Raw genomic sequence first — 10,735 nt, 5'->3', positions numbered from 1 at the left:
CCTGACTTAAAGCAGGACAGGAGAGCTCAAAATGTTATGGGATTTGCACAAAACCTTTGTGGAAAGCCTGGTCATGGGCCAAGGAAGAACTGATTAACTTTTGATTGGCCAAAGGGGGGCGTGTTGGTGGGCGTGGCCTAACACATAAAGGCCTATTATTTCGACTGGATTCACGCAACACCACAAACCTTTGATGAAATGTTTGCCATGGGGCAAGGAAGAAATTATTGACTTTTCACAACGATTGACGATCGACTTTCCAGTTGTGAATGTTTCTAAAGGAGGCCTTGGCTGGAGCTGCCAATGTGCTGCTGGACTCCCCGGGCCACACCCACTTTCAGCTTTTGGAACCTCTCCAAATGTATTTCCATTTTTCAAAAACTATTACATTCGAGAGGTATGTTGCCAATTTATTCCCCTTCAAACTGAACTGTGCTGAACAATCTTCATATGGGCCATATTACTTTATCCTGCCTGAATGTCTTTGTCTGGTATAACATTCAGTAGGAGAGACACAGAATAATGTCATCTGGTGTCTTCCTTCATTTATCACAAAACTGTTACTCTACCAAGTATCATAAATCCCATGAGGAACTGTATACACTAAAAAATCTAAGCAATGTTCATGTCTATCTACATGAAATCAAATGTTTCTCCAACTGATAGGCACTGAATTGTATATATTTACACAACATAATATTTGTTGTAAATTCATATACAGTCTCGTAAATACTGTATATCTACATATAAAAGTGTATATGCCTCTTTTACAGACCATATATAGGGCGGTGGCAATGATCAGACCCAGCTTGGAGCCACCGACTTCCCAGTCGACACCCCCAGATCGCAGCTAATACTGTTTTGGACATTTTCCACCCGACAGAGACGATGTAGGGAATTCATAAATACAAATACTCATGTGTATATTAGTAATATACACTTATTTTTTTCAATAGAAAGGAGGTGACATTCACTGCTGACATTTTTCTCCTTTGTACATATAGTGTCTTATATTTTATCTTTATTTTTATGCTATGTTGATGAATTGAATACATAGGACCGCAAAGGAAACAAGTCCCCAGGGCTTTTGTGTGTTATCCTTTTAGGCCAAATGTCTGACTGCACCTCGTGCTGTTTACATTTCTGAAGAATAAAGTATTCAATCATTCAATCATTCAATCATTCAATCAAACAAACAAACAAACAAACACATGAGTATTTTAAACCATGACAGTGACTTCCACATTCCCAAAAGTCCATATGGGGACATCATGGCAAGTTGTGCATGATGGCACTGCAACGCTTGGACATGCTGCCTTTAGGTCTGCAGCTCTCTGCTCTGCTGTAGTGTTGATTTTGACAGCACATTTTGATTTAGTTTGTCTTTTGAATAAAATTCAGTTTAGTTTTAGTCATCTTAAATGTTGTCCTTTTAGTCTAGTTTTAGTTGACTAAATATCCTAAGATTTTAGTCGACTAAATCTGCAGTTGATTTATTCCACTAAAATGTATCTTTGGCGGGGCCATGATGGCATCAAAAGGATTTTCACTTAGCTGCATGCAGAAAATAGCCGATCTACAAGCTTTGCAGATCGGCTATTTCCGCTACTCGTCAAGCGGCAATGTATATTGCAGGGCTTAAATAAGCCTAAAGTGGTTACAATGATGTTGTTTCTTACAATCTCCCGATCTTCGATGCTTTAAACGGTTCACTTCAAAACATGCGGTGGAATGATTCCAGCATCGCATTTTTCTCCTCAAACGTTTGCGCAGCAGATTGCAGTTGCTGTGACAAGGCGTCCAGTGTTCGCTGTGCAGATCAGAGGGGCTGGGATGAGGACACAGCTGCTGATAGCACTGGCTCTGGACTGATATGAGTCATGCACCACAGGATGAGAAAGCTGGGGGCTGGAGGACAAGTTTACAGTTTCCCATTCACTCAGCACAGTCCCGGCCGGGCTCCCACCACGACCACGTCACCTTCTTCAATTCAAGGGTCTCTCTCTCTGCCCAAAGCTGAAGAAAATGTAAGCCATTGCTTGATAGGTCGAATGTGGTCTGTGTGTGTGTGTGTGTGTGTGTGTGTGTGTGTGTGTGTGTGTGTGTGTGTGTGTGTGTGTGTGTGTGTGTGTGACTGACACACCAATGTGTCGACACCCAGCATTGCCCGAGTTATTACGTGATTGAAATGGGCTCTCTCCCCGAATCCCTCCCATTATCTCCCTCCCTCTCCATCTCTCTCTCTCTGATCTGAGAGATCACACACACCGACGGTGGAGGAAACGATGCAGGGCACCAACCTGCTCATCAGCAGCAGTTGGGGTTGAAGTGTCTTGCTCAAGGACACTTCAACACCAACCCAGGCCCGGACCGCTGACGTAGCCCCGACACGCTGTCAGTGTAGCCTGACAGCTGTCGCAGTTTCGAGTCCCGATCTCGACGGCCTTTGCTGTGTCACTCCCCATCTCTCTCTCCCCATTTCCTGTCAACCTACTGTACTATCAATAAAGGCATAAAAAGCCCCCCCTCCCAAAAACGCATAGTTAAACTCTTTAGTCTATTACAACCAAATTCACCCTGAGACAAAGAGCAGGGCACGGCGGCCAAAAACACAGCACTGTAACGCACACACCAAACTGCGTAAAGACGCACAGCAGCAACGCACAGCAGCAGCTGCCCAACTAATTGACAAAAGCACATTAGAATAGAATAATAAACAACTACTGTGTAGGCTATGTTCTACCTTATTGAATGAGCAGGTGTCGCATCAGTGCGCTTTTCTCCGGGACCAGGTCGATGATGCAGTCCTTGTCCAAAGACACAAGAGTCTCTTTTTCAATTGCCATCAGCATAAAGGCCTCGAGGTGTTCCTGTGATGATGCTGTGCTCCTCAGACGTTTTTTGATTAATTTTAATGTGGAAAAGCTTCGCACACATGCAGCTTGAGTCACTGACAGTCAGTGTTAAAAGGAACTTGTACATCAGCAACAACATTTCTTGTGCTAGTGTTTGCTTCATCACCTACTTATCCAAAGTTAGCTTCTTGGGCCGTTCCGGCTCCATCGTCCACCTCCACGGCAGCCGCAACATTATTATTATTATCCGTCAGTGCTGACTCCTCCTCGGGGATAATAAATGCACTGTCCAGCGCCGGGTTCTGCAAGAATGAGATCCACGACCGTCCACGTCCCCGACGGTGGGTGAAACATCTTCCGTAGCAGCGTAGCCATGGTTCACATGACGCTCGTCTGCCACAAGCGTCATGGAACCGAGAGTTCCTGGTTTTCGATTTACATTAAATGAGTTACATTTACAACTCTCACATGTACATAAACGTTCAGATTTCAAATATAAAGTGCTTACCCACGAGCCACGGATGTTACAAGTCGATCCGAGCCACGATAAGTACCCGTATCTCCCGTATTGTTCAATAAAAAGCCTTTTAATCCGATCGCCGGCCATTTTCTCCAAATTTTCTCTCACTCTGATACATTACCAAAAAAAAAAAAAAAGGCCGGCGATGGGATTAAAAAGCTTTTTATTTAACAATACGGGAGATACGGGTACTCGCGGTACGGATCGCCTTATAACATCGGTGGCACTTGAGTAAGCACTTTATATTTGAAACCTGAACGTTTATGTACATGTTAGAGTTGGCAATGTCAAAAAATCAAAAACCAGGAACTCTGGGCTCCATGACTGTCATGTTTCAGGGCTAGTAGCAGCGGTGCTACTAGTGCTAGCACTGACAGCAGCACTATGGACCGACATTAACACTCTTTTCAGCAGACTGCTGCTGGTCAAACATCTTTGTTATTTTTAAACATTTCCCCGCTTTAGCCTCCAGACATTTTCGTTTTTTAGCTCGTACTTTCTCCGCATCACCTTTTACTTTTTTGTTTTGTTTTCTCTGACTCCATTTCACCTGCCAGTAGAATCCACTGCATTCTATTGACTATTAGTCCTTGGGCCAAACCCCAAAATCTCACATATCGCTACCACCTGGGATGGCAAATTCTAGTTGGGATTTTTTTATTCCTATACATCCCTAGATATTATTTTTGTATGATAGACCTTCCTGAGGCCCAGCTAAATTGGGGTTATCAGCTGCTAAAGTTACCACCCCCCATTGAAAAATGGCATTTTAGACACATGTGCATATCTTGGTATTGGCTCACGTTCAGGGCATATTACAATGTTTTATATTTTATGTTTGGTATCATTTTTAAGGGGACACTTTGAGCTTTCATTCGAGCCCTTTGGTGACTATGTATGATAAGTACAGTGGTCACTGGAGCTCTTCAAACCTTTAATAACCTTTTTTTTCTCACAATTTCCGCCTAAACCATATATTTTCTTTTAGTTCTGTGGCATCAAGAAACATCAGAGACACAAAACACAACAACTGGAATACTGACATGACCCTAAGGATTCAGGAAATGTATAATTTACCCATAGTATTTCATTCTGGGGTGGTAATTTTCAGCCTTATCTTAAACAAGCACTTTTTATGAGAAATAGACCGGTCAATAGGCATATAAGAAAGAGTACCACTAAACCTCCCTAAACATTGATACAAAAGGGTTTTCAATAGATTCTGGTACCTTTAGGCATGCTTGAGAACATCCCAAATATCCAGGAAAATATACTTAGCAGAAAGGCATAATTTTCAAGATGCCATCCAAGATGGTCATGCAGTTCTGGGCAAGAACCATGCAGTGTTTTGCATTCAGTACAAATATGTAATTTATGCCTATTGTAAAAAGGAGACCACTTCTAGGAGAGGAGACTGCATCTATAGCTGTATGAGACCACTGTACTGTATCTAGAAACCACTGTACTGTACTGAATATATTGGAAGTGGTCTGTAGACCACTCTACTGCATCTGTAGACCACTGTAGTGCATCTGTAGACCACTCTACTGCATCTGTAGACCACTCTAGTGCATCTGTAGACCACTGTAGTGCATCTGTAGACCACTCTACTGCATCTGTAGACCACTCTAGTGCATCTGTAGACCACTCTACTGCATCTGTAGACCCCTCTACTGCATCTGTAGACCACTCTACTGCATCTGTAGACCACTGTAGTGCATCTGTAGACCCCTCTACTGCATCTGTAGATCACTCTAGTGCAGACCACTACACTGTATCTATTGCTATCTGAGACCACTTTACTGTATCTAGAGACCACTGTATTGTGTATATATACCACTGTACTGCATCTATAGCTATATGAGACCACTGTATTGCATCTAGACCACTGTGCTGCATCTATATCCCACTGTACTGAATCTATAAACCACTGTACTGCATATATAGACCATTGTACTGCATCTAAAGACCACTGTACTGCATCTATAGACTAGCTACTGTATCTATAGACTGCTGTACTGTATCGATAGACCACTGTAGTGCATCTGTGTAGACCATGTAGTGCATCTGTAGACCCCTCTAGTGTGTCTGTAGACCCCTCTAGTATGTCTGTAGACTACTGTCTTGATCTGTAGACATCTCTGGACACTGATACTGCATCTGTAGACCCCTCTACTGCATCAGTAGACCACTCTAGTGCATCTGTAGACCACTCTAGTGCATCTGTAGACCACTCTACTGCATCTGTAGACCACTATACTGCATCTGTAGACCCCTCTACTGCATCTGTAGACCCCTATACTGCATCTGTAGACCCCTCTACTGCATCTGTAGACCCCTATACTGCATATGTAGACCCCTATACTGCATCTGTAGACCACTGTAGTGCATCTGTAGACCACTCTACTGCATCTGTAGACCCCTCTACTGCATCTGTAGACCACTCTACTGCATCTGTAGACCCCTCTACTGCATCTGTAGACCACTCTACTGCATCTGTAGACCACTGTAGTGCATCTGTAGACCACTCTACTGCATCTGTAGACCCCTCTACTGCATCTGTAGACCACTCTACTGCATCTGTAGACCACTGTAGTGCATCTGTAGACCACTGTAGTGCATCTGTAGACCACTGTAGTGCATCTGTAGACCCCTCTACTGCATCTGTAGACCACTCTAGTGCATCTGTAGACCCCTCTACTGCATCTGTAGACCACTCTACTGCATCTGTAGACCACTGTAGTGCATCTGTAGACCACTCTACTGCATCTGTAGATCACTCTACTGCATCTGTAGATCACTCTAGTGCATCTGTAGATCACTGTACTGCATCTACCGAGCCTTTGTGGCGACATAGTCATGTTAAATGTGCTTTATATATACATGTTTAAAGCTGTGTTGAGTTGAGATGCAGTATAGTGGTCTATAGATACAGTACAGTGGTCAATGTATGTGGTCTATAAATGCAGTACAATGGTCTATACATGCAGTACAGTAGTTTATAGATTCAGTACAGTGGGATTGGATGCAGCACAGTGGTTTATAGATTCAGTACAGTGGGATATAGATGCAGCACAGTGGTCTAGATGCAATACAGTGGTCTCATATATGCAGTACAGTGGTCTCATGTAGCAATAGATGCAGTACAGTGGTATATATACAATACAGTGGTCTCTAGATACAGTAAAGTGGTCTCATATAGCAATAGATACGGTGCGGTGGTATATATACAATACAGTGGTCTCTAGATACATTAAAGTGGTCTCATATAGCAATAGATACAGTGGGGTGGTCTAGATACAGTACAGTGGTTTCTAGATACAGTACAGTGGTCTCATACAGCTATAGATGCAGTCTCCTCTCCTAGAAGTGGTCTCCTTTTTACAATAGGCAGAAATTACATATTTGTACTGCATGCAAAACACTGCATGGTTCTTGCCCAGAACTGCATGAGATAGGCATACATTTGGCATGTCTGTACAGGAGAGGCTTGTAGGTATCCATGTAACCCATTTTCATTCACATATATTGAGGTGACAGCTCAAGGGACCATTTGGAAAATGGTGATGGTCGTTTTTCCCTCGCCAAAATGTTGTCTTAACTTTGAATCATTAGGTATTTAGCCCCCTTCCCGACAAGGTAGCATGACAAGGTTGGTCCCATTGGAAACCTGAGGTTGTCTGGAATCAAATGGTATCTCTATCTTTGGGCTACGTCTAAATTTGAGCGTGCCACAGTCTCCGAAAGACAGTCTCGCCGGCGTTCCAGCCAGCCATCCCGCAGGTCTCATAGGGTTAATAAAACATTGAAAAAAACACACTTGGGACCACTTTTTTTCTTGGGATCATCAAAATCCCAATATTAGAGGTCCTATGGATGCCAAAAATCAAAACTAGAAAAAAAATAAGCAGTCGCGCGTGGACCCCTCCTAGGGCCTCTACTACTTCAGCTTTGATTCCTGAAAAAACTGCTCCACCACCAAATAGGCCACACCCACTTCATCAACTACTTTAATTGGACACAGGTTTGTTTAATTTATTAAAAAAAGGAGCAGTGTGATGTCCAAAAAGTGTGTTAATAACTTTTAATATGTTGTTGGCTATGAATGAAAATCCGCCTATAGAGAAAAATAACATCATGTCAAAAAATATAAAAAGCTGCTCCTATGGAAAGTCTATCATATTTTTATTTACTTATATTGGCCCAAAAAACAATTTAGTATAGGTAAGGTTTTGCCAACTTTGTGGTAGCGATATCTCGTCTGGCCCAAGGACTATATTCCCGCCCGGCTTTTTTTCAAAAAGTGGGTTACGTCAAACATACGGAGCAAACCACTTGAGTGGGGCCGGGGGGGAGTCTCCACCTCCCCTCCACCAAAGTGTCACTATCACTTCAACCCCCCTATGACAATGTAGTGGACCGGGCTGGCCAATTACTCTTAAAGGGCCAGTGGGCGGTGGCCGGTGCAGGGCTGGGTGTTTTTTTTGTTTTGGATTTACAGCCTGACGCTTTAGCTTGCACAAACAAACTTAAAATCATAGAATTTAATGAGAAAGCTCACGTTTAATCAGTGTCCTGGTATCACCTTGGTCAAATGATGTCACTTCCTCAAATTCACATATTGCACGCTTTTCATGTAGTGCATTATGTACAGGACTGACCGCAACCATGGGGACAGACTTATACTATTTATTTGTAAAGATAATAATAATAATAATAAACTTTATTTGCACAGCGCTTTTCATGTCATGAAATTCAGCTCAACGTGCTTTACAGAGCAAGAATACAATTACAGAAAAAGTACTACAACTAATTTAACAATAAAAGAAAAAAGAAAAGCAAAAGCATGAAAAAGGCAGTGAATCAGGCAAAATATGTACATATTCATGTTTTAATCAACTGATGTGAATGATAACAACTTAAACTTGTTTATCATATTTTTTCCCTAAATAACTGTATTTAGAATGAGAAAACTGAACAATACTCGGTCCATTTTTGTAATTTTCAAAACTGAAAACCTGAAGAGAATACACTTGGATTATACAAGTTCTATTCACTGTAACACTTCCAGGACAGATCATGTACATTTCTGGTAGAATGTCCCATCTAGCTATCTATAGTGTATTTATCATAGGTTTTGTATTTTGTAAGAAATATATATATATATTCTATTTCTATATTTTGTAATGTCCATTCAGTTTTAATAGATCGTTGAAACCTTAAAACAACTGAGTTATACACCTGAGACATGTATCAAATTACCCTGGACACATGCCTCTAATGATGAGTCAATATTTTCCGGGATTCTGGGTGCAAGTGCTCCCCGAGTGTCAGGCATAAATGGAACAGAGGGGCCCTCTCATAAACCCAGACCTCTGTCTGGCTGCCTGACATCAAAGCTCACCTCCTCCACAGTCTGACACAGACAGGACATACCCAGGCCCAGGCATCCAGAGATCCAACCGATACCTTTTATCATTTATTTTCCCACAGCGTGAGGGGAGAGACAGTGACGTCGTCCGATTAAACACAAAAACAAGGAAGGCACTCCGGGAGATGTGGATTGAGCAAACAACCAATGTTAATTGATATCTGGTCACCTGCTGTGGGAGAAAGACGAGGCTCTCGAACTCTCCGGGCCTACGTCCAAGCGTACTGTATATACGCTGAACTTTTCAACAGGTTCGTCCAAAGAGGTGAGGCTGATCGCAGCAGCCATCGCTCTCGTCTCGGTGTTGACTCTGACAAACCGTGGAGGAAACACTTCAGCTGTTCAGCCTTTTGACGTTTGGCTGCATGTCCAATTTATGAATTTGAACAGATCCATTTGGTTATGTTTGCTTTCTGGGTAGCTGAGTCGGTAGAGCACTTGCCTTTGGACCACAAGGTTCTATGTTTGATCCCACGGGCACCACCAACTCAGCGTATGGAGCTGATGGTATAGGTGTTGCGCTCCACCTCGAAAATCCATCTCCTCTAGCACATTGAAACCAAGTGTCCTCAGCTGATACCTATAAATAAGCCTCTCCGAGCTACTTACTTACTTTACTGGTTTTGTACACTCTCAGAGTTAAATTAACACTAAACCATCCCAACCACAGACTGTTTGAGATGTTGCCGCATGGAAAAGCTACTGGCAATAGACTGCAAAAAAGCTTCTTTCCAAGTACAATCAGGTACATGAACGATCTGACAATGAACCAAAATGAACCAGGGAAAAGGGAAATGCTAGTGAAAGTGAAGTTGTTCACACAAAGTTAGGTGGCGGCTACTGGGGAAAAAATGCTGTTGGTGTATACAATAACAATATACCAATATTTTATGTACGTGTATATTTGATGATGCTCTATTGTATTCTCTTTTTGCTCTTTTTTGCACTCTCATCCTTTACTTTAAATCTTTTTACAATTTCTATCATTATTCTGTTGTTGTTGTTGTTGTTATTATCTATGCTGCTGCATTGTCTTAAGGAAGCCAAACCAAAATAAGTTTTACTGTACGGCCTTGAACCTTGAACCTTGAACACTATAGGAGGATCCTACAATGTAGTTTGACATGTGCGTCTGATTTGAATAGCCTCGTGTCACAGGCTTCCCGCAGTAGGCCTACCTGTGGAAAGCCTGGTTTCTATTTAGCATTTGAACCACTGCTATATCTGGACAAGAGCCTGCCTTTTGCTGCCGCGTTACTGTTCAAATGCCAAATCAATTAGCCTAGTCTCAGCAGTCGCTACGAGTTAGAATGAGACATGGACATGCCATGAAGTTTTCCAAGAAGCACTTTTAATATATCTTGGTTTCCGAGCAGAATTATTTTTTTTGGAGCACCTAGACCACTGATTTTCTCCAGACCGGATACACAAACTGGCAAAAGTGAATTGATCTGCAGTCTAAGGTTCTGAAGAGAGTGAACTCATATTAAGACAGTCATGTCATGTCAAGTGAATTTTGCCGTGAAGTGCTGGATTTATTTTATTTTCCTTTTCTGTTCTTCTTATCACTCAGTGACAGTGCTTCAAGTGTCAAACTAACCATAACAGAGGATGATAAGATAAGATAGGACATGAGCAGAACATACACATCAACAGAATACTGTCTACACCCTTCGTAGAGAGAGACCGCATATTTGATGCTAGATGAAAATAACACGTTTTAACGACTTGAACCCAAGTCTCCCTAATCTGGGGCGAACACAAATAGCTGCTCTACAAGCTCACATCACGTCGCAGTGCACCACGTTGTGAGCTTGTAGATCAGCTTTCTTTCAGGAAAGAGATTTGGTGTAGAGGGAAACACTAGAGGATCTAGTTTAACGCCCTGGGGGACACCGGTCAACTATGTCAGGGTTTAGGTGGTTTAAA

The sequence above is a fragment of the Gymnoscopelus microlampas genome (genome assembly GCF_963454915.1).
Source record: "Gymnoscopelus microlampas genome assembly, chromosome: 5".
NCBI lineage: Eukaryota > Metazoa > Chordata > Actinopteri > Myctophiformes > Myctophidae > Gymnoscopelus > Gymnoscopelus microlampas.
This window is presented reverse-complemented; position numbering follows the sequence as displayed.